The following is a 25,904-nucleotide window of genomic DNA, read 5'->3' as shown; positions in this document are numbered from 1 at the left end:
GAACCCTGGACTGCAAACCGCAGCCGCACATATGTGAATACGGCCTCAAAAATGTATTTCTATAAAAAACTGACTTTTTCTATTTACACATCCATATAATAGCACAGATGGGCTCCCCTTTTCTGTGTCCCACATCTGTGAGGCATTTTTTCACTGGAAATAAACTTAGAATTTGATTTGTTGCTATAAAGCAAAACAATAAAAACATATAAATACTCACACTATGTATCAATTAGTGCAAAATTCTGCGGCTGCTGTCCACCAGATGCTAAATCACCTCACAAATGTAGTATCAATAATACAGCACTTGCAGATCAACTTAAGTGCATATATAAAACAGTGCAAACAGAAAAAACATAAACAAAATCAAAGTCTTACAAGAATATAAAGTGCTCGGTGTTCCAAATTCCATACAAAAGTGCTGAAGTGCTTCATATAAACATGCTGTGCACTGTGTCACACTCCCCTCTCGTGTCATTACGTAGAAGTAATTTCCGGTTCCATAACCAAATACTCCCCTTCCGCCCTCTGTGGAACGCACGCAGCGACAAACCCAGAAGAGTACCATGATTGTTTTATGCCTGTTTTTACCTGGAATCCTGTAAGTGGATTTATGGTATTGCACAAATGAATAGTTTTTACAGTACTTCACTACGATTACCATTCTTTTTTATTGAGTTTGGTGGATATCCTAGCCACCCCAAGATTAACATTTTGGAGACCCTATTGAGGGCGCCAAGAGACCTAGCACTCCCAACCCCAGATATAAGCATTTTTTGACCCCCAGACTGAAAAGCTGAGGGTCCATTTTCTCTGGTGAGTGGGGATACGAGAGGGGAGTGTGGCACAATGCACATCATGTTTATACTTCAGTGCAGGAATTTGGAGCACCAAGCACTTTATATGAAGATTTTTTGAAAGACTTTGATTTTGTTTGTTTTTTCTGTTTGCGCTGTTTTATATATGCACTCGGTTTGATCTGCAAGCGCTGTATTATTAATACTATATATGGAGATTCAGACTCTCTACTTGTCCTGTTAACCATTATTACTGAAAGTGAAAGAAAATCCCAAAATTTAGGATGCCACCAGACCTGGAAAAGTTGGAAAATCTTCCAATGAGGACTCTAATTCTGGTGACTGTGGTGACAACAAGGGATTCCATCACTTTGGTGGGATTTCTGCTAACTTCCTTTTTTTGTCTATGGGACAGAAATTAAAACCCGTCTCCCCAATGGGACACAGATGGTAAAAAAAAAAATCTGACAGGTTTTATAACTTGATAAACTTTACTCTATCCAAAATGAAAAAAAAAAGTTTGGAACAATGGGAGTGTGTCTTTACACAAGGGGTTGATGAATGTCACCACCCAGGAGAATAGCTGCAAGATCGTGTTGTGATGGTATCGGACCCCAGAGAGCCTACATGAATTTCATCTGGCAGTGGTGTCCAACAAGTGCTGGCGGTGTATGTGAGAAACTTGCACTCTCTTACAAACATGGTGGACATGTCCAATTATTCAATTCTCCTGAGTAAAAGTCCACAAAATTATTATTTTATAAAATTTTATAAAATTATATTATTATTATTACCTACACTTTGGGCTATGCTCCAGCGCAATATCTCTTACACCACACATTGTTACCGACTAAAACATACCTCAAATCCCTGGCCATGAATATGGTTACTACCGCAAAACTATGTATCCCACTTCATTGGAATACATCTCACTTTCCATCAGAGTCTAAATGGCTCCCTTGCCTCTGTAAAATTAAAGAGATGGAGGAGCTGATCCATTATTTACAAATACAAATTCAAAAGCATTTGGGCGGATTCACTTTCGAACAACCGACATCTAACAGAGTTTGATGAACCCTACCCCTTCTTGAAGGCCTGCTTGAGATACCTCCTCAGTGCCCCTCGCAGTGAGTCTACATGGGCCGCACCTCTTTGACTGTGATCGCTTAAACCCTCCGGACGCCTGCTCCTCTACCTCCGGGAACCAGGGGGACTTAAGTGGTTATGCTTTACCTCCCACAGCCTTATTTAGGAGACATCCTTTACCCTTTTGAGATCTTTCCCCACTTGTCTTCTCTGGCGCTCCCAGGAGGGATCCAGGGGGTGGTTTAAGGAAGCCAACTCTGCACAACTGGGGGGGGATCTTCCATCTATCTCAACATCTCCTTCCCCCTTCTTTGTTCCACCTTCCACCCCCCCTTTTTTTTTTTCTTTTTCCCCTTTCCTGCAGTTGCTGTTGTTTACAGCACCATGGCTCCAGATACTCTATTGGCTTCATATAGACTCAATAATGAGACATGCTGTTTATCGCTTTTGTTTCTATTTACCCTAATCTTTTGGGAAACGTAATCTGCGATACGAACACATTCACTGTTATGTGCGATTTCTTTCTTTTTGATAGTATGCTTACCTGTATCTGTTCCAACTTAAACAACAATGTTTTTTATCTATATGGATATGCTGCCATGACATGTACCTTATTTTTGGAACATAAAAAAAAAGTTTTGCCTTTAGTTTTACTTTAATCTTATAAACTCCCCCAAACTGCCCTAGAAGCTTTCCTTAGGCTGACAATAGACATTTTTGTTTTAAAGATCATTGTTTTAAAGACCAACTGTATTGTCAGGTCAAGTGTGTATGCTTAGGTCTGTAAAGGATGGAAGAGTAACATCAGGCCGGCACCACTGAACCAATATTGTGGTAAGACAGCTGGTTGATACGATGCCCCAGTTGAAGTCCAATTGGAAGAAACGCGTTGGGCGAGCTGCACTCTTCCCTACACTTGATTTTATCTACGTGATCACGCTTTCAATTGTTTTGTTTAGTCTTATAATCTTCTAGATTGTAAGCTCTAACAAGCAGGGCCCTCTGATCCCTCCTGTATTGATTTGTATTGTAAGTGTACTGTCTGCCCCCATGTTGTAAAGCGCTGTGCAAACTGTTGGCGCTATATAAATCCTGTATAATAATAATAATAATAATAATAATAATAATAATAGATAGTCAGATTTTTTTTTTATAATTGAAGTTTTTAATTAATTTGTTTTATTTTCCCTTTTGGTTGATCTCAAAGGATTTATGTCCCTTTTTCAGTCTAACTATGTTACTATGTTACCAAGAATTTATAAATGATGAGTTGCAAAAACGTGACTCCTGAGGACTGTTTATTTGAATTATGACATGGTTAGCAAGACAAAGGGTAAACATAATGCACCAAATGACCATACATAGCAAAAGTTATATGTATTGGCATATATCAGTTCCATCCTTTCCATGCATAAGAATTCACCACCCTCATTTGTAGAAGTCTGCCTTGGGCAATCCTCCTGCTGTCAGGTGCTTTCTCTGCGGAGTTCATTGTGAGACGTTCAAGGAGGCGGGTTTCATTTTCTTGGCTGAGAGCTTTCTTTTTTTGTGATTGTGGAAGTTGATATTTACTGGAACAAGTTGCACATCTCAGGTGAAGCATTTGTACAAGCTTCTGAGCTTCACTATTAGTATACAGTACGTTGTCAAGATGCAATGAGAGAGAAGAAGGTACAGGACTTTCTAGGTACAGTGCCTGCAAAAAAAAAATCACATATATGATTATACTGTATGATAACCAATTAAAGCAATAATATAATTATTCAAGGTGAACAAATGCGTCTAGAGTGACAAGTTTGCTAGGGCTGCCAGCTTATGGTATTGGAACAGGAACGCTATTTTGATATCAACAAGTAGCTATATTATTCATCTGTCCATTGTTTATTCATGTTAATGTTTATTTGATAATGGATTAATTAATTTATGTGTGTGTTTTGTAGTCTGTTATTTTTTAACAAGCATTTTTTGTAAATGATACAAGTATCAGAGTCTAAGGAGGGGTTACAGCCTGGCAAATACCTTATCAAGAACATTAGGGGTTGAAACTTAGCCACTGTTTTACTAAAGTAGTTGAGAACCTTCACAGAATACATGGTGTGAATATTCCCTTTAATTATTCAGTCGTTGTGTAGATGAAATAAGTGGTTAGCAATTTCTTTTTCACATGAATGGGTAATGGGAGCAGAGATTCACACAATTTATTGTGTAAAGATTCTCAATCCCTCTATTAAATCAGCCACTTCTCGGTATGCAAGTGTGCTGCTAGGACCATTCCTAAATATTTGGCAGATTAATAGATGCAGTGCATATGTAGGAAGAGACTTGTTCACTTTTAATAATAGGAAAATACTACTGGTGACAAGAAAATCTGCACCTCAATATAATCTCTTTGTGAAATAAAAATTCATTCTAAATGCTGGAAATGTTACGCAGCCATTTTACTTGTAGAGTTTTGGTTTAAATTTTTCTTTTTATAGTTAGTGGAGTGAAATCGACATTTTTTTTTTTGTTTTTTTATTATATTTTTATTAATTTCCTTACTAGTAAATACAAAACAGTAACATTATTATCATTAACATTTTATTAATTATTTAATCAATCCCACCCCTCTCTTCCCATTTCCCCCCCCCATCAATCCTTTAAATCTGTATCTTTCCCCTCCTTCCTCAAACTCCTCATCTCCTATATTCCCACTATTTCCACATATTTCTTAGTTTTTTGAAACTCTGTCCAACGTTTCCATACTTCAATAAATCTATCGTTCTCCTCTTCTTCACTGCATCGCAGATATTCAATTTTGTATGTTTTCTAATTTTTTAATTCAGTCTCCTATGGTGGGGCTCTATGGTTCTTGGCAGTGTCTTGGTATCAGACTCTTTATTGCATTCATTAAATGTGGCATGACTGTATTATTGTATTGTTTGATTAGGCTATTTATGCCATGAAATAATATACAGGAATATGGGAAATTATTTTTCTACACACACACACACACACACACACACACACACACACACACAGGTTGGATGGACTGTTGTCTTTATTCAACGGTACCAACCATGTAACTATGGCATAAACAGACTCTAATCAACATTTGTTTTTGACCGCAGTCACAAGAAAAATTTAAGGAGTAGGTTCAAAAATGTTTCACAGACAAACAAAACATTTCAAACAGTGTATGTGTATTTCATTTGGTAAAGTCCATTTGTTCCAAAATCGAATAATAACAGTGAAAGACATTTTGAAGTGCTTTCGAACATTTTTCCAAGCCATGGAATGTACTAATACTTTTTGCTTTAATTATTGTATAAATGTTTGTTTGAAAATATATTTATGTATGGCCAGCTTATATCGCAGCATCTTTTAATGGTCTACTTGCTTGCGTTTTAATTTTGCATGGTATTCCTTCCTTTTGAAAATGAATAGCCTTTATGCCCCTCTTTTGGAGATGCCCGAAGATATTTTGGCATTGGCAGGAAGTGCTGGATTTGTTAAATTCCTCATTAATGTACACACAGCACCCCATATTGACAGAAAAACACAGAATTGTTGACATTTTTGCAGATTTATTAAAAAAGAAAAACTGAAATATCACATGGTCCTAAGTATTCAGACCCTTTGCTATGACACTCATATATTTAACTCAGGTGCTGTCCATTTCTTCTGATCATCCTTGAGATGGTTCTACACCTTCATTTGAGTCCAGCTGTGTTTGATTATACTGATTGGACTTGATTAGGAAAGCCACACACCTGTCTATAATAAGACCTTACAGCTCACAGTGCATGTCAGAGCAAATGAGAATCATGAGGTCAAAGGAACTGCCTGAAGAGCTCAGAGACAGAATTGTAGCAAGGCACAGATCTGGTCAAGGTTACAAAAAATTTCTGCTGCACTTAAGGTTCCTAAGAGCACAGTGGCCTCCATAATCCTTAAATGGAAGACGTTTGGGATGACCAGAACGTTTCCTAGAGCTAGCCGCCTGGCCAAACTGAGCTATCGGGGAGAAAAGTCTTGGTGAGAGAGGTAAAGAAGAACCCAAAGATCACTATGGCTGAGCTCCAGAGATGCAGTCGGGAGATGGGAGAAAGTTGTAGAAAGTCAACCATCACTGCAGCCCTCCACCAGTCTGGGCTTTATGGTAGAGTGGCTCGAAGGAAGCCTCTCCACAGTGCAAGACACATGAAAGCCCACATGGAGTTTGCTAAAAAAACACCTGAAGGACTCCAAGATGGTGAGAAATAAGATTCTCTGGTCTGATGAGACCAAAATAGAACTTTTTGGCCATAATTCTAAGCGGTATGTGTGGAGAAAACCAGGCACTGCTCATCACCTGTCCAATACAGTCCCAACAGTGAAGCATGGTGGTGGCAGGATCATGCTGTGGGGGTGTTTTTCAGCTGCAGGGACAGGACGACTGGTTGCAATCGAGGCAAAGATGAATGCGGCCAAGTACAGGGATATCCTGGATGAAAACCTTCAGAGTGCTCAGGACCTCAGACTGGGCCGAAGGTTTACCAAGACAATGACCCTAAGCACACAGCTAAAATAACGAAGGAGTGGCTTCACAACAACTCCGTGACTGTTCTTGAATGGCCCAGCCAGAGCATCTCTGGAGAGACCTAAAAATGGCTGTCCACCAACGTTTACCATCCAACCTGACAGAACTGGAGAGGATCTGCAAGGAGGAATGGCAGAGGATCCCCAAATCCAGGTGTGAAAAACTTGTTGCATCTTTCCCAAAAAGACTCATGGCTGTATTAGATCAAAGGATCTCAATACTTAGGACCATGTGATATTTCAGTTTTTCCTTTTTAATAAATCTGTAAAAATGTCAACAATTCTGTGTTTTTCTGTCAATATGGGGTGCTGTGTGTACATTAATGAGGAAAAAAATGAACCTAAGGGGGTCTGAATACTTTCCGTCCCCACTGTATATTCTAACAGCCTGGATTGTGATCAGACAGTGGCTATTATGGGATCTCTTTTTATAGCACATAAGCTGCTAAGCCTCCCGTTGGGTCTCACCCAACCCTCCTACCCTTGGGGTTTGAATTCAGGAAATAGATTAATATGTAATAAACAAATAGGATAAAAAAGCGCGCTACCTCTTAAGTGATTATATAAAGATAATTAAACAGTGTATCACCATCAGAGTGTATACAAGTACTAAACAATAAATAGTGAATAATAATGATCCAATAATGAAAACAACTGTATTGTAGTTCATAAAACGTGAAATAAACGTGACTTCTTTACAAAAATCTTCAAGCCTCTTCCCCAATAACCTCAGCGTTCTCAGTGCCCTCACATCGATAATGTAGTATAAAGTACATGCATGTGCAGTAATATCCAGCTCACTTCTCTCTGGTCAGATTGGTATTCCAAGATCCCAGGGTACTCTATAGTAAGGTCACCCACTCACCAGGGTATTCTTATTCTCCTAGATCTTCTTCCTCAGTAATGGGGTTGAGGTCCCTTTAAGAATGTGTGGTCCATATACTGGGGTGCACTCATATAGCATGTGGGGACAGGGATAGAGGATAGCCCAATAGTGGAATATGCTTAAAAATCACTTTATTTATGTTTAAAATGCTTCTTACATAAATAAACAATTACATAAACATATCAGGGATACCGTTCTTCTTGGTATGACATCACTTCTGGTCCTCACTCCTACAGTCTCTGCCCTATGCGTTAGATCAGGTGTCACGTGACTTCATCAGGGAAAAACACAGTATCGGCTTTGATCAGCTGTTCTTCAACAATAACCCGGAAACGATGACAAGACATCACTTTCGGTTTACTCGGCAACCATCGGCGCCATTTTTTGAAAATTGAAAGCATTCAGAAACACAGATTGTGGTGTTTTTGAATGCTTTTAGGTGCAGAGGAGGGATTTGGGGTCTTATAGACCCCAGATCTCTCCATAAAGAGTACCTGTCACATGGCTAGTGCTGTCACAAGGATGTTTACATTCCTTGCGACAGCAATAAAAGTGATAAAAAAAATAAAGCAGCAATGAATAAAAAAAAAAAAAAACGATTAAAAAAAAATTGAAAGGGCCACATCCTCCTGTGCTTGCATGCAAAGGTGAACACACACTTTGGTCCCACACGCATGCAAGCAGCGATCGTCCCACACATGTGAGGTATCACCAGGAATGTCAGATCATGGGAAGTAATTCTAGCACCAGACCTCTTCTGTAAATCTAAAAGTGGTAACCTGTAAAGGCTTTGAAAATGTTGCCTATGGATAGTAAAATGTACGTAATTCTTTGTCGCCTTTGCATGGGCGTGCGCAATTTTAAAGTGTGACATAGTTGGTGTCTATTTATTCAGTGGAACATCGTCTTTTATATTTTATGAAACAAATATGTTATGTATTGTGTTTTTTTTGCATTAGAATTTAACCACTTCAGCCCCGGAAGGTTTTACCCCCTTCCTGACCAGAGCACTTTTTACAATTCGGCACTGCGTCGCTAATTGCTAATTGTGCGGTCATGCAATGCTGTACCCAAACGAAATTTGCGTCCTTTTCTTCCCACAAATAGAGCTTTCTTTTGATGGTATTTGATCACCTCTGCCGTTTTTATTTTTTGCGCTATACACGGAAAAAGACCGAAAATTTTGAAAAAAAATGATATTTTCTACTTTTTGTTCTAAAAAAAATCCAATAAACTCAATTTTAGTCATACATTTAGGCCAAAATGTATTCGGCCACGTGTCTTTGGTAAAAAAAATGTCAATAAGTGTATATTTATTGGTTTGCGCAAAAGTTATAGCGCCTACAAACTAGGGTACATTTTCTGGAATTTACACAGCCTTTAATTTATGACTGCCTATGTCGTTTCTTGAGGTGCTAAAATGGCAGGGCAGTACAAAACCCCCCCAAATGACCCCATTTTGGAAAGTAGACACCCCAAGGAAATTGCTGAGAGGCATGTTGAGCCCATTGAATATTCATTTTTTTTGTCCCAAGTGATTGAATAATGACAAAAAAAAAAAAAATTACAAAAAGTTGTCACTAAATGATATATTGCTCACACAGGCCATGGGCATATGTGGAATTGCACCCCAAAATACATTTAGCTGCTTCTCCTGAGTTTGGGGATACCACATGTGTGGGACTTTTTGGGAGCCTAGCCGCGTACGGGGCCCCGAAAACCAAACACTGCCTTCAGGATTTCTAAGGGCGTACATTTTTTATTTTACTCCTCACTACCTATCACAGTTTTGAAGGCCATGAAATGCCCAGATGGCATAAACCCCCCCCCCAAATGACCCCATTTTGGAAAGTAGACACCCCAAGCTATTTGCTTTGAGGCATGTTGAGTCCATGGAATGTTTTATATTTTGACACAAGTTGCGGGAAAGTGACAAATTATTTTTTTTTTTGCACAAAGTTGTCACTAAATGATATATTGCTCACACAGGCCATGGGCATATGTGGAATTGCACCCCAAAATACATTTAGCTACTTCTCCTGAGTATGGGGATACCACATGTGTGGGACTTTTTGGGAGCCTAGCCACGTACGGGGCCCCGAAAACCAATCACCGCCTTCAGGATTTCTAAGGGTGTAAATTTTTGATTTCACTCTTCACTGCCTATCACAGTTTCGGAGGCCATGGAATGCCCAGGTGGCACAAACCCCCCCAAATGACCCCATTTTGGAAAGTAGACACCCCAAGCTATTTGCTGAGAGGCATGGTGAGTATTTTGCAGCTCTCATTTGTTTTTGAAAATAAAGAAAGACGAGAAAAAACATTTTTTTTTTTTTTCTTTTTTCAATTTTCAAAACTTTGTGACAAAAAGTGAGGTCTGCAAAATACTCACTATACCTCTCATCAAATAGCTTGGGGTGTCTACTTTCCAAAATGGGGTCATTTGGGGGGGGTTTTTGCCACCTGGGCATTCCATGGCCTCCGAAACTGTGATAGGCAGTGAAGAGTGAAATCAAAAATTTACGGCCTTAGAATGCCTGAAGGTGGTGCTTGGTTTTTGGGGTCCCGTACGCGGCTAGGCTCCCAAAAAGTCTCACACATGTGGTATCCCCGTACTCAGGAGAAGCAACAGAATGCATTTTGGGGTGTAATTTCACATATTCCCATGGCATGTTTGAGCAATATATCATTTAGTGACAACTTTGCGCAAAAAAAAATAAAAAAAATAAAAAATTGTCTCTTTCCCGCAACTTGTGTCACAATATAAAATATTCCATGGACTCGACATGCCTCTCAGCAAATAGCTTGGGGTGTCTACTTTCCAAAATGGGGTCATTTGGGGGGGTTTTGAACTGTCCTGGCATTTTATGCACAACATTTAGAAGCTTATGTCACACATGACCCACTCTTCTAACCACTTGAAGACAAAGCCCTTTCTGACACTTTTCGATTACATAAAAAAATAATTTTTTTTTGCAAGAAAATTACTTTGAACCCCCAAACATTATATATTTTTTTTAAAGCAAATGCCCTACAGATTAAAATGGTGGGTGTTTAATTTTTTTTTTCACACAGTATTTGCGCAGCGATTTTTTAAACGCATTTTTTGGGGAAAAAACACACTTTTTTCAATTTTAATGCACTAAAACACACTATATTGCCCAAATGTTTGATGAAATAAAAAAGATGATCTTAGGCCGAGTACATGGATACCAAACATGACATGCTTTAAAATTGCGCACAAACGTGCAGTGGCGACAAACTAAATACATTTTTAAAAGCCTTTAAAAGCCTTTACAGGTTACCACTTTAGATTTACAGAGGAGGTCTACTGCTAAAATTACTGCCCTCGATCTGACGTTCGCGGTGATACCTCACATGCATGGTGCAATTGCTGTTTACATTTGACGCCAGACCGACACTTGCGTTCGCCTTAGCGCGAGAGCAGGGGGGACAGGGGTGCTTTTTTTTTTTTTTTCTTTATTATTGTTATTATTTTTTTTATCTTATTTTAAAACTGTTCCTTTCATTTTTTTTTTTTTTTAAATCATTTTTATTGTTATCTCAGGGAATGTAAATATCCCCTATCATAGCAATAGGTAGTGACAGGTACTCTTTTTTGAAAAAATTGGGGTCTATTAGACCCTAGATTCTCCTCTGCCCTCAAAGCATCTGACCACACCAAGATCGGTGTGATAAAATGCTTTCCCAATTTCCCAATGGCGCTGTTTACATCCGGCGAAATCTAAGTCATAAAATGCTCGTAGCTTCCGGTTTCTTAGGCCATAGAGATGATTGGAGCCACTCTGGTCTCTGATCAGCTCTATGGTCAGCTGGCTGAATCACCGGCTGCATTCTCAGCTTCCCTGTTGAGACAGGAGAGCCAGAGAAAAACACGGAAGACGTTGGGGGGGGGGCATTCCCTCTCACTGCTTGTAAAAGCAGTCTAGAGGCTAATTAGCCACTAGGATTGCTTTTACATGAAAGCCGACCGCTGGCTGAAAAGAATGATACCAAGATGATACCTAAACCTGCAGGCATCATTCTGGTATAACCACTCAAAGTCGTGAATGGCGTACCTGAAGACAAAAAAATGGTTAACAATAAAGCACAGTAAACGGTAAAGTATAAAAAATTGCATACCTGAAAAGCAAACATGATAAAACATAATAACAATAAAACATTGCAGAATAGAATACAGTAAAAAAGAGCAGAACAATAGAGAGAATAGAGAGAGAAAGAACAATAAAACGACAACTATTATTTTTTATTTTATATTTTTGTTTGTGTTTTTTTTTTTTTTTTTACACTTTTTTTTGTAACTAACTTTTATAACTGTAACCGGTTCCAGGTTCGGGTCTCTCAAAATGCGATGGCATCTTGGGAGACCCTGTGAAAGTGTGCCTAGTCTGTGCAATGCTGTACCCTACGCTAATACTCAACTAGTGAATGGTAGCGTTCAAAACATTCACCAATGCAAAGACCAGGATTGTCAGGACAGGAGAGACAATAATAGCGGGTGTCACGCCTATATCCGCGCTTGCTGCAGACACAACATCTTTTTTGGGGGGGTTCGTTGGGTAGGGGTACTCGGGAGGACATAAAGAAAATGCCTCTCATGCAGCCGACTGCATTTGGTTGGGGATGTGAATGGGGGAAGTACGGGCGCTGCAGAAATGGTGGGTTCCCAATTAGGATTGGCGAATGCAGCAGGAAGGGCATTATGGGCACGATGGGCCTGTGTTTGTCTTTTTGGAGGCAGCGGGACACTACTTGTGCTTGCCACCTCACCAGCTTGAACTGCACTTATGGGACTCGCCAGGTCACCAAGTGTTACTGCAGTGCGGGTTTGACTACGACCGGGGTGTACTAGGCCGCTGGTGCTTGCCAGTTCACCAAAACGCTACAATAAAAACTGTTAGCGATCGCAGGGATCAGGCCTGACTCTGCGAATGCTGCAGTTATGCGTTTAGTGTTTTGTAAGTGTCAGTGATCGATCGATACTGCACTTGGGTGGGCTGGGCTGGGCCGGGCGGAGGGGCAAAACGCAGGTGCTAGCAGGTATCCGGGCTGATCCCGCTAACACTGCGTTTGTGGGAACCCTAAACTGCTGGGGACGCTAGTATAGATCTGATCAGATCAGATATTGATCCGATCAGATACTATACCACCAAGGGAGGTGTACGGTGCGTGCGTGGGTGTTAGCGGTACTGGCGCTAACCTGACGCTGCCTGGGGCTGGTGCTTGCCAGTTCACCAAAACGCTACCAAGAAAACTGTTAGCGATTGCAGGGATCAGGCCTGACTCTGCGAACGCTGCAGTTATTTGTTTAGTGTTTTGTAAGTGACAGTGATCGATCGATACTGCACTTTGGTGGGCTGGGCTGGGCCGGGCGGAGGGGAAAAACGCAGGTGCTAGCGGGTATCTGTGCTGATCCCGCTAACACTGCGTTTTTGGGAACCCTAAACTGCTGGGGACGCTAATATAGATCTGATCGGATCAGATATTGATCCGTACAGATACTATACCACTAAGGGAGGCGTATGCTGCGTGCGTGGGTGTTAGCGGTACTGGCGCTAATCTGACGCTGCCTGGGGCGACGCATATCACCGCCGGGCGATCAGGGGGCTAAACCTTTATTCGGTAATAAACGGCGGGTGCCCTGACACTATAAAAAATAAACTAACTAACCAGCGTCACCCGTAACACTTATACGGTGATCAGTGGTGAAAGGGTTAACTAGGGGGCAATCAAGGGGTTAAAACATTTATTAGATAGTATATGGGGGTCCCTGACGCTATAAAACGCTGACGGCGAACCTAAATATTTACCTCCCTAACTAGCGTCACCAGCGACACTAATACAGCGATCAGAAAAATGATCGCTTAGCGACACTGGTGACAGGGGGTGATCAAGGGGTTAAAACTTTATTAGGGGGGGTTAGGGGGGTACCCTAGACCTAAAGGGGGCTACCACTTACTGCCCTAACACTGTAACTGTCACAAACTGACACCAATCAGTAATCAGAAAAAAAAAAAATACTGCTTGGTGTCAGTTTGTGACTGGGGGGGGGATCGGGGGGCGATCGGTGGGGGGGGGGATTTGGGTGTTTTATGTGCCTGGCATGTTCTACTGTGTGTGTGTGTAGTGTTTTGTGTACTTACATGTCTTCTCTCCTCGGCGCTGGAACGGAAACTGCCGAGCCGAGGAGAGATGACATCACATCCTCTGCCTGTGTGAAACTACACACAGGCAGGGGAGGATTCCGATTGGCTGGGAGCGATCGCGAGGGGGGGGCCACAATCGAATGGTCTCCCCCTCACCTCCCAACGCTCCCAGTCAAATGCTGACCGCCGCTGGCACCGGTGGGGGTCCGATCGGACCCCCCGCCCGCGGTAGGCAGATCACGTACAAGTACGTGATTCTGCCTGCCCGTGCCATTCTGCCGACGTATATATACGTTAGGCGGTCGGCAAGTGGTTAAACCAATGTATTCTCTAGGGCCTCTGCTTTTAAAAAAATATATAATGTTTGGAGGTTCTAAGTAATTTTCAAACAAAAAATACTGATTGTTACATGAGAACAAAAAGTGCCAGAAAAGGCCGGGACTGGAAGACTTAGAAATGCTGGATTTCCTATGACTTTTAGTTTTACTTTTTATTTGTCCTGTTTACCAGAATCACCAAAAGTGAAAAATGAAAGAAAATCCCAAATGTTGGGTTGTGACAAGAATAATAATTGACAGGAAATCTTCCAAAAGGGACACTAGTTTGGTGACCCTGGTGACAACCAGGCATTTCCTCACTTTAAGAGAACTTCCTCTCACTTCCTGTTTTGTCTATGGGACAGGAAGTAAAGGGAAATCCACCCAATGGGACTCAAATGGCAAAAGAAAGACCTAGGTTAGGTTATAACTATCCTTTACTTCAAGGGTCTCCACATTTTTCAGTACAAGGGCCACATCATTTATTTTACAAACATTCACTAGCTGAAAGAAATCCCCATAAGGGTCTTCATCAGGGTCCCTCTAAGAGTTTCACTACATAAGTCTCCCCATCAAAATCCCCCATTACATCAGGTTACATTAGCTGCACACATTTGCAAACATATGTGGAAACTGTAGTGCCACTGCCATAAATCAGGGTTCCTATCAGAGTCTCCCCTTAATTAAGGATCCCCATCAGAGTCCACCTTACATCATGTTCCCTATCAGAGTTTCCCCTTACAGCAGGGTTCCCATCAGAGTCCCCTATTACATCAGAGTCCCCATCAGAGTTCCCTCTTACATCATGTTCCTTATCAGAGTTCCCTCTTACAGCAGGGTCCCCATCAGAGTCCCTCTTTACAGAAGAAGAAATCATAGACAGTTCCTGTTTTACCGTGTACCTCAATCAATGCACATATGCAACTGACCCTAGCTGGGGGCCAGAGAGAATCTATCGATTTTGTTAGCATTTAGTTCTACTTTAAATGAAATTCCATTGCAAACTTTCTCCATTGACTTACTCTTCTACTGATCACCTTTCAAGGTTATAAATGTGTAAAAAACATTCTTAAAAAGAGTTGTAGAATGTAGCAGTTATTTTATGAAAATAAAAAGTTACATTGCTCGTGAGTCAGTAATTTTCAAAAGCGATGGCAATAATAAAGAACTTGTAAGCTTACAATAGAAAATGATTCCTGATTGGTGGGATTATGATACTGACTACTGACGCACCTTTTTCCCGTATTCTGCTCCAGCCGGTTTCTCAGGCAACAGTCATGTTGAATACATCAAGGTTGCTTTAGTGTCCAAGCTTGCAGCTTCTTGAATTATAATTATGGAGATGAAACCACCTGCATGTGTTGAGAAGATATATCATACTAGATATACTGTATAAATCTAACAGTGTAACTATGCAAGCATAAGTATAAAAGGTAAATACAAAAATATAGTTATTTGTCAAAACTGTCAACTTGTGTGCCAGCAAGGTTGTATTTTTTAATGGACTTGGCCTCCCCTCTGATTGTTGTGGTACTTTCCATTGCTTTGTACATAAGTGGTGCCGATGTGACTTGTTCTACAGGTTTATTTGAAAATAGTGTAACTAGGCACTAAGAATAAACACATGACAGCTGATCACTAATTGTATTTTCTCTTTGTGTCACCCAACCTGTACTGATTCACGTCAAGCTTCTCTGCAGATCGGACAGAGTTGCATGCAAATATTTAAACAAATCAAAAATCTGCAAATTGCTGATTGCTAATGTCTCTAGGAATAATTTGTAAAAATGCATTTATATTTTGTGTTATTGAGGGTTTGCAGAAAATCAAGCCTACATTTGCTACTTGAAGTAATAAGGAGTAGAGCATGTTCACTTTGCAATTTTTACTGACCTGTCTCTTGTGCATTTCCTGTTCAATCACTGCACATTTGTTCTAAAAGTCTTTATCAAAGGTAATTTTAGTTTCCTAAGAAACTGCTCCATTTTCTAGACAAAGCTTGTAATTCATTATGTATGTATATTGCAGTTTGCAGCACAATTATGCTCTAGTATGACAATGCCGCAATTTTTCTGCAACTAATGGAGATGCAGGTTGCATTTACAGCCAATCATAGCCATTCGAAAGCCAATGCTTTTTTGCATCACAGCCACACATATTGATTAGCCATAATATTATGACCATTGATAGGTAACGTGAATAACATTGATTATCTTGTTACAATGTTATCAGTGGGTGAAATATATTAGGCAGCAAGTGAGCATGTTGTGCCTAAAGTTAATGTGTTAAAAGCAGAAAAAATTAATGAGATTAGAGTGATTTTGACACAGCCCAAATTGTACTGGCTAGATGACTGGGTCAGTGCAACTCCAAAACTGCAGCTCTTGTAGGATGTTCCTGGTCTGCAGTGGTCAGGACCTACCAAAAGTGGAACCAAGGACAGAAAACCTAAGAATCAGCTACAGGGTTATGGGCGGCCAAGGCCAAGGCTCAATGCTACGAATGTTGGCCCATGTAGTCCAATGGGCCGTTATAGTCCTGATGATGAACCAGTCTTTATATGTGGAGCACCCCAGACTCCCCTCAACCTGCTACAGAACTCAGGAAATCTGGGATTCCTGTTTAGGCACTATCAGGATCTCCTGTATATATTTATTCTTTGCATCGGAGGTGCTGTTACACTTCCTCCAGAATCAGTTTGGGACATAAGAGTATAAGGGTATTCCTACCCATACTCTAGTACAGCTACTAGGGATTCAAATTCTGCAGTGAACTTGGGAGATCCTGGGTCAGTCTCTCCCCCCACTGTTACTCTCCACCTGCTCACTTGGCAAACTGTGTGGCTCTGGCTCCTCCTGTGCACGGGTGACAGGGTGTATTGTGGCTGCTGGCCCCTCCAAAAGCTCCTTTGACTCTGGTACATTCCCAGTACTGCTAGCCAGTGTCAATAGCCCTTCTAGGGTAAACCCAACTGTGCCATCAGCTCATCCAAGTGTAGAATCACTGGGGGCTTTCTGTTGCTGCCAAGCTGACTAATGTGATTCCAGCTCTTTCAGGCAAAACTCAGAGGCTAGGTTGGCTCTGTACATGACAGGTGAAGATTGCTTGGGGTATGTTCCAAAAGAGGCTCATTACAATGGCCACAGTGGGCCCAAGCTTTCACCACCACCTTGGGTCTCCGGCACTTACTGCAAATCAGGCACAATCCTTCAGTGCCGCTGACCATGCCTAGGCTAAAATCAATGCTGTCTATGAGCTGAACGCTCTTATCCACCATGAGCTCCCAGTGTTTGCCTGTCTGGTTGATTGGCTTCGCTGGTTCAATGGCTTCGCTGTAAGAGGGCTGCTGGAGGCCATTTCCATTCTGTAATTGAAGAATTGGATATACTCCGCCATGTTGCTGCTCCTTTCATGTGTCTCCTCTCCAGCTTGGAAGTGATGTCACAACTTCCTCCTAAACTGCTTTTAATACATTAATGACATGTAGTGCTAACCACTGGCAAAGATGGGTCTTCTGTTTCCTGCCTCGAACTTCTCAAAGACCTCAGCCCCTCTGACACACCAGAAGGCAACTGTGTTGCTTGTTTGTGTGGTGCAGAGTATTTGGTGGGTTTGCAACCCTTTTACCAATCCTGCATTTCAACTGTAGGTGCTGATAACGGAGGGGCCCCTCATGGATCGATGGCTCACTCTGGTGAACCTGCTCTGTATGGTTGTAGATGCAGATGAAGACCGGCAAACCCACTCTGTGTGGCTGAAGATGCTACTGCTTTGGCCACGCTGAAAGGCGATTACCTTTGTACTCAGCACTCTAGTCTTTCCCAGTCTGATGTCAAGTTCCCCTCTCTAACTGGCTCCTATGTGAGAGGACTGGACTAACAGAGGTTCTTTCTCTTCGGGATCCTGGGAACAAAAGTCTCAGTGTCTATCTGGATTCAGAAAATCAATTCTTGCATTATAGAGATGCCGGTTTGGACCATATATCCCATGATCCCAAGCACTCTGCATTCCCATCTATGAAATTGTCAGGAAGGGAGGGGCGAACACGGGGAGAAGTCTCACACAGAGCAGCAGAACAGCCAGCATGAGAAAAGGATTTTAAACAGGCTCCCGTGGCTACCTGCATAACAGTGTGGGGGGGGGGGTATCATCAGCTACATGGAACAGCCAGCAGTTGGCTACAGAGAAATGGATTATTGTGTAGGATATTGGTGGAGGGAGTAGAGAAGGTGGGAACAGATAAAATAAATAGGGTAATCTAACTAGAAAAATAGCAGGGGAGATAATGAAGGGCAGCATTGGCAAGCAGATTGAAGAGGTGTGTAAAACTGCATATACTGCTTAAAAAATATAATGTACAATGGGAAATGCAAAAAGCCTTCCAAGAACAATGATTTCATTGAGATTCATTCAGAAACTTGTCTCAGTGAAATCTGTGAATAGATAAATAATTTGCAAGGCCACACTGTGTTTAGAAAGGATAGAAAGACAACAAGGGGGAAGGCCTGTGTTTGTTCAATAAATCTTGTTTAAGACCAGCTTTGAGTGAAGATAGCTATAAAGTATGTGACAGTGTGTAGTGTCTATGGAGATATAAACAGGGTACAGGTAATACCTTATTGACATTGTAATAAGCCACTGCAGACTACTGAAGAAGTTCAAATACTGCTGCATTCTTATAAAGACATAAAAGAAAATCAGGGTACTTTTAATGACTATCCAACTATACAGATATTAAAGGGTAAGTTCACCTTAAAAAAAATAAATGCACATTATTTTACACTGTAAAATGTGCATTTAATATTTTTTTTACAACAGTGTGAAAAGCATTGCACCCATAATCACAGATTGCAGGTGCAATGTCAGGCTCCTGCACAGTTCTCCTCCAGCTTTGTGCCAGTACCTCTGTATGGGCTTTCTGTTACAAATCCAGAGGGAAAATGAATGAAATGTCTGCCTGCTGCACTGGCAAACAGGAAGATTGAAATTTACTGACACAACAGCCAAAATTTAGTTTTTATTAGCACTTCCAAAAGTTACAAAATTACAGTTTTAGGTGCAAATTTCAGTATTTAGCTACAAACAAGTAAAATATGTAATTAGCAATGTGATTTAAAGTAGATATTAACCACTTGAGCCCCGGACCATTATGCTGCCTAAGGACCAGAGGTCTTTTTCCAATTTGGCACTGCGTCGCTTTAACTGCTAATTGCGCGGTCATGCAATGCTGTACCCAAACGAAATTTGCGTCCTTTTCTTCCCACAAATAGAGCTTTCTTTTGATGGTATTTGATCACCTCTGCGGTTTTTATTTTTTGCGCTATAAACAGAAAAAGACCGAAAATTTTGAAAAAAAATGATATTTTCTACTTTTTGTTATAAAAAAAATCCAATAAACTCAATTTTAGTCATACATTTAGGCCAAAATGTATTCGGCCACATGTCTTTGGTAAAAAAAATGTCAATAAGTGTATATTTATTGGTTTGCGCAAACGTTATAGCGTCTACAAACTAGGGTACATTTTCTGGAATTTACACAGCTTTTAGTTTATGACTGCCTATGTCATTTCTTGAGGTGCTAAAATGGCAGGGCAGTACAAAACCCCCCCAAATGACCCCATTTTGGAAAGTAGACACCCCAAGGAAATTGCTGAGAGGCATGTTGAACCCATTGAATATTTATTTTTTTTGTCCCAAGTGATTGAATGGCAACAAAATAAATACATTTTTAAAAGCCTTTAAAAGCCTTTACAGGTTACCACTTTAGATTTACAGAGGAGGTCTACTGCTAAAATGACTGCCCTCGATCTGAGCTTCACGGTGATACCTCACATGCATGATGCAATTGCTGTTTACGTTTGACGACAGACCGCCGCTTGCGTTCGCCTTCGCGCAAGAGCAGGGGGCGACAGGGGTGCTTTTTTTTTTTTTTCTTTATTATTTTTTTGCTTTTTTATCTTATTTTTAAACTGTTCCTTTCATTTTTTTTTTTTTTTTAATCATTTTTATTGTTATCTCGGGGAATGTAAATATCCCCTATAATAGCAATAGGTAGTGACAGGTACTCTTTTTTGAAAAAATTGGGGTCTATTAGACCCTAGATCTCTCCTCTGCCCTCAAAGCATCTGACCACACCAAGATCGGTGTGATAAAATGCTTCCCCAATTTCCCAATGGCGCTATTTACATCCGGCGAAATCTAAGTCATAAAATGCTCGTAGCTTCCGGTTTCTTAGGCCATAGAGATGTTTGGAGCCACTCTAGTCTCTGATCAGCTCTATGGTCAGCTGGCTGAATCACCGGCTGCATTCTCAGGTTCCCTGTTGAGACAGGAGAGCCAGAGAAAAACACGGAAGACGGTGGGGGGGGCATTCCCTCCCACGGCTTGTAAAGGCAGTCTAGAGGCTAATTAGCCGCTAGGATTGCTTTTACATGAAAGCCGACTGCCGGCTGAAAAGAATGATACCAAGATGATACCTAAACCTGCAGGCATCATTCTGGTATAACCACTCAAAGTCGTGAATGGCGTACCTGAAGACAAAAAAATGGTTAACAATAAAGCACAGTAAACGGTAAAGTATAAAAAATTGCAGACCTGAAAAACAAACGTGATAAAACATAATAACAATAAAACATTGCAGAATAGAATACAGTAAAAAAGAGCAGAACAATAGAGAGAGAATAGAGAGAGAGAGAACAATAAAACGACAACTATTTTTTTTTATTTTATATTTTTGTATGTGTTTTTTTTTTGTTTACACTTTTTTTTGTAACTAACTTTTATAACTGTAAACGGTTCCAGGTTTGGGTCTCTCAAAATGCGATGGCATCTTGGGAGACCCTGTGAAAGTGTGTCTAGTCTGTGCAATGCTGTACCCTACGCTAATACTCAACTAGTGAATGGTAGCATTCAAAACATTCACCAATGCAAAGACCAGGATTGTCAGGACAGGAGGGACAATAATAGCGGGTGTCACGCCTATATCCGCGCTTGCTGGAGACACGACATCTTTTTTGGGGGGTTCGTTGGGTAGGGGTACTCGGGAGGACATAAAAATGCCTCTCATGCAGCCGACTTCATTTGGTTGGGGATGTGAATGGGGGAAGTACGGGCGCTGCAGAAGTGGTGGGTTCCCAATTAGGATTGGCGAATGCAGCAGGAAGGGCACTATGGGCACGACGGGCCTGTGTTTGTCTTTTTGGTGGCAGCGGGACACTAATTGTGCTTGCCACCTCACAAGCTTGAACTGCACTTATGGGACTCGCCACGTCACCAAGTGTTACTGCAGTGCTGGTTTGACTACAACCGGGGTGTACTAGGCCGCTGGCGCTTGCCAGTTCAATAAAAAGCTTCCAAAAAAACTGTTAGCGATTGCAGGGATCAGGCCTGACTCTGCGAACGCTGCAGTAATGTTTAGTGCCTTGTAAGTGACAGTGATCGATCGATACTGCACTTGGGTGGGCTGGGCTGGGCCGGGCGGAGGGGCAAAACGCAGGTGCTAGCAGGTATATGGGCTGATCCCGCTAACACTGCGTTTTTGGGAACCCTAAACTGCTGGGGACGCTAGTATAGATCTGATCGGACCAGATATTGATCCGTTCAGATACTATACCACTAAGGGAGGTGTACGGTACGTGCTTGGGTGTTAGCGGTACTGTCGCTAACCTGACGCTGCCTGGGGCTGGTGCTTGCTAGTTCACCAAAATGCTACAAAAAAAACTGTTAGCGATCTCAGGGATCAGGCCTGACTCTGCGAACGCTGCAGTTATGCGTTTAGTGCCTTGTAAGTGACAGTGATCGATCGATCGATACTGCACTTGGGCTGGGCCGGGCGGAGGGACAAAACGCAGGTGCTAGCAGGTATCTGGGCTGATCCCGCTAACACTGCGTTTTTGGGAACCCTAAACTGCTGGGGACGCTAGTATAGATCTGATCGGATCAGATATTGATCCGTTCAGATACTATACCACTAAGGGAGGCGTATGCCGCGTGTGTGGGTGTTAGCGGTACTGGCGCTAATCTGACACTGCCTGGGGCGACGCATATCACCGCCGGGCGATCGGGGGGCTAAACCTTTATTCGGTAATAAACGGCGGGTTCCCTGACACTATAAAAAATAAACGAATTAACCAGCGTCACCCGTAACGGTTATACGGTGATCAGTGGTGAAAGGGTTAACTAGGGGGCAATCAAGGGGTTAAAACATTTATTAGGTAGTATATGGGGGTCCCTGTCGCTATAAAACGCTGACGGCGAACCTAAATATTTACCTCACTATCTAGCGTCACCAGCGACACTAATACAGCGATCAGAAAAATGATTGCTTAGTGACACTGGTGACAGGGGGTGATCAAGGGGTTAAAACTTTATTAGGGGGGGTTAGGGGGGTATATTAGACCTACAGAGGGCTAATACTAACTGTCCCAACACTGTAACTGTCACAAACTGACACCAATGCAGTAATCAGAAAAAAAAAAAAAAACTGCTGGTGTCAGTTTGTGACAGGGAGGGGGGGTGATTGGGGGGGGATCGGGGGGTTTTGTGTGCCTAGCATGTTCTACTGTGTGTGTAGTGTTGTGCACTCACAGTGAAGTCTTCTCTCCTCGGCGCTGCAACGGAAAATACCGAGCCGAGGAGAGATGACATCATTTCCTTTGCTGCTGTTTAGCATACAGCAGCAAAGGAAGTGATCTGATTGGCCGGCGGCGATCGCGAGGGGGGGGCCACGAACGGATGGCCTCCCCCTCACCTCCGATCGCCGGGGGACATAACAGGACCGCCTCGGGCACCGGGGGGGGTCCGATCGGACCCCCCACCCGCGGGAGGCAAATCACATATATGTACGTGATTTTGCCTGCCCGTGCCGCCTTGCCGACGTACATCGGCGCGAGGCGGTCCTTAAGTGGTTAAGGCAAAAAACATATTTTTTATTATATTTTCAATATAGTAAGTAATTAGCTCAGGGACAGGATTCAAGAGGGCAAGAAATTAGAATGGGCAGGCTCACACACATGAAATTGACTCTCACAGTGACATTGACAGCAGTGAGCAGCAGCACAGATGATGATGACACCTCACCAACATGACACTCCTGAGTCACAGTGACAGTCTCTCTCCACGCCAGGTGGTCCCTTCAGTCTGCTCCAGTCCAAACAGCACTGACAGTCTCGCTCCTGGCTTGCCTTGCTCCCATCCCTCAGAGCCGCACATGAGGCTCCAGCTGTTCCGCTCAGCTCCCTTCCATGACATCACATGACACGCTCAGGCACCGCCTCCACAAGTCCCGCCACCCCGCTGGCACCACCCAAACACAATGTAGCAGTTGGATGGTCTTGGCTGGCTCAGGACTGGAACTGCGCATGTGCAATTCCAAGCCAAGTGTCACAGCCATATTTTTTACTGGCAACCTTTTCCTGTCACTGGCATTTACTGGCAGGAGAAAAGTGCCCCTTTTTTACTGGCTGCCAGTAAAGAATATTGATGGTTGGCAGCACTGCAGAAAGGACTTGTAGTTTTTTTCATTCAGATACCCTTGTGAATGAATGAAACTCAGTGTTGCCAACCACCCGTTAATTTATGGACAGCTCATAAATTTCAGCCCATTTTCGAGCAGCCCGTAAATGCCCATTATGGGCAAAGACGCCCGTAAAAAAGATGGCTGTGGGCCGACCATGCAATTGCGCATGCACCATTCCGAAGCCTGCAGGCCTGGGAAAGATCGTACGTGCACGGCCGGGCGGCGCATGCGCAGTAACATAACGTAACATGGCAGTGCTACAGCAGAGGTAGAGGAGGATAATAAAAAGGGGGCACAGGAGGACATTACTGGGGGGTGAAGCCTGCAGAGGAGGATACTGATGTGCACAGTGCCTGTGGACTGGAGAGGTGAAAGGGGCGCAGGAGGAGGACACTGACTGATGTGGAGAGGTATGGTAATATGAAGGGGGGACAGAGGAGGGAACTATGTCCGCAGCCTCTAAATATCTCCTGTTACTGTATCCTGTCCGCAGTCTCTGACCATCTCCTGTATCCTGTCTATAGTCTCTGACCATCTCCTGTATCCTGTCCGCAGTCTCTGACCATCTCTTGTATCCTGTCCACAGTCTCTGACCATCTCCTGTATCCTGTCAGCAATCTTTGACCATCTCCTGTATCCTGTCTGCAGTCTGTGCTGGCTGGGTTATAGTAACCTGACCCTCATGTCAATGGAGAAATATGGTTTTTGACTTTTGTTTAACTTAAACACATTGCTAATAGCACTAACTATTATATGTTTATAGTTTAAATATTGATATTTACACTGTTTAGCACTGAAAATAGTAATTGTAGGTACTTCTTTGCAGTGTCAGTACAAAATGTGGCTCTGTCAGTAAATGTCATGAATTTTGCCATTAGAAAATTGGATGTAAATACCCTCAAATTAAAGCTGAAAGTCTGCAGTTAAAGCACATCTTGTTCGTTTCATTTCAAATCCATTGTGGTGGTGTATAGAGCAAAAAAGATTAGAATTGTGTTGATGTCCCAATATTTATGGACCTGATTGTATGTTACTGAAGGTGAACTTTTCCTTCAAATATGAGAATAAAATGTTGAGAATAAAAATCACGCACTAACAAACAGGTTGTACTAGACTGACCTGCCTTTTTCAACCTTATAAATAATATAACTATGTAACACTGAATCTTGTGGTTCCAATAAATGATAAAATAGATAAAAAGGGGAAGTTGTAGCAATTCAAAGTTCAGGAACAACTGAGCAAGAGTGACCCAAATGGCATCAGAGGTGATTTCCACTTTCAGAGGGGTTACTAAATTAGGAATTTTAAAAAAGTTTTGTAGGCTTGTATTTAAACCTAATGGAAATATTTAAATACATTAAAATATTTTAACACATTCTATGGCAAAGAACATCCTTAATGGAAATTACATTTCTAGGAATAAAAGAAATTTGACATAGCTGAATAGGAAACTTTTAGAAATGATTGTGTTTAAAGAAAAAAAAGGCATAGGGCGAAGCATTAAAATTCCTGTTGGTTGATGTTACTGAAAATGCAGAATAAATTCCATACAAATTGCACAGAATAAATCAAATTAATGAAGACCTAAGCAGAAAACAAAGTGCTAATAATGTAAATTAATTCCCAAAAGGTCTGACAAGTACATACATGCAAACAAAAAGAAATCTCATAATGCTGGCTTTCAAAAGATAAATTAGGAAATATAATTGTAGAGAACAAAGCAAAAACTGAAAATGCCTGACTCCTGAAATACCTATTCACCATTTGTCTTTTCAAAGGGTTTGAAAAATAACAAGGTGAAGTGATGTAGACAATGCTTCCCATTTCACTATTACTTGCAGTTATGCCTAAGCAGAATTTAATAACCCAGATGGTTTTAATTCCCATTTGCTAAAGACATTAACGTGTATCGATGGTCAAAGTGTAAAATCCTATATTAATTTCCACATTGTATTTCAATTATTTGAAGCCTACTCCTTTTAATCTGAATCATTTTGAAATTTGTTACTTTATGAAGATCCCCACACATTTACTTCCTTGACCTGTGTGGCACGTATTCACCATGCCCTAAGAGTAGGCACTTCTGTGTCACACATTTCACAGAGCCTGCCTTCTGAACTAAGGCGGTACTAAGAAAGGGAGTCTCAGGAACTGGAGTCAGTAGGAATCACAGCTTGCAGGTCACAGGTTCTGTCTACCCTCTTTCTTCAAAAGTGGGCATATCCTAAATACTACAGAGATCCTCCTGTTTCGTGCGTCCTGGATGAAGGGCAGAGTCTTGATGCCCTGGAATAACAGGAAGTGGGTTGGATGACATGGGCTTCATTCTTCCCAGAAGAGATTGATGAGTCTGCAGGACACAGGGATAGTTAAGCAGCTAACATTTCCAAAGGAGAACTCAACAGTAGCACTATGTTAAGTGGGGTAAACCCTGTGAGAAAATTGGAAGAAAAATTCTGTACAAAATTTTGACATCCGATTCAGACTTTCCAAATAAAAAATTCCTAAGGGACAAATTCCAAAAATGTTCTTCTAAGTGAACAGACCTAACAATTTTTGCTTAATGTGTACTGT

The 25,904-nt window shown here is 41.7% G+C and overlaps 1 long non-coding RNA gene across 1 annotated transcript; it reads right to left on the bottom strand.

Moving 5' to 3' along the window:
• Window positions 1-3,164: 3,164 nt before the first annotated feature.
• Window positions 3,165-15,171, bottom strand: LOC141134447 (uncharacterized). The gene is made up of 2 exons (XR_012243154.1): window positions 15,047-15,171; window positions 3,165-3,579 (listed from the first exon to the last, which is right to left on the bottom strand). It is a non-coding gene; the product is annotated as an uncharacterized lncRNA (long non-coding RNA).
• Window positions 15,172-25,904: the final 10,733 nt, after the last annotated feature.

The sequence above is a fragment of the Aquarana catesbeiana genome, linkage group LG03 (genome assembly GCF_042186555.1).
Source record: "Aquarana catesbeiana isolate 2022-GZ linkage group LG03, ASM4218655v1, whole genome shotgun sequence".
Classification (NCBI taxonomy): domain Eukaryota; kingdom Metazoa; phylum Chordata; class Amphibia; order Anura; family Ranidae; genus Aquarana; species Aquarana catesbeiana.
Note: the sequence above shows the minus strand (reverse complement) of the source record. Positions and strands in the feature narration are given on the sequence as shown.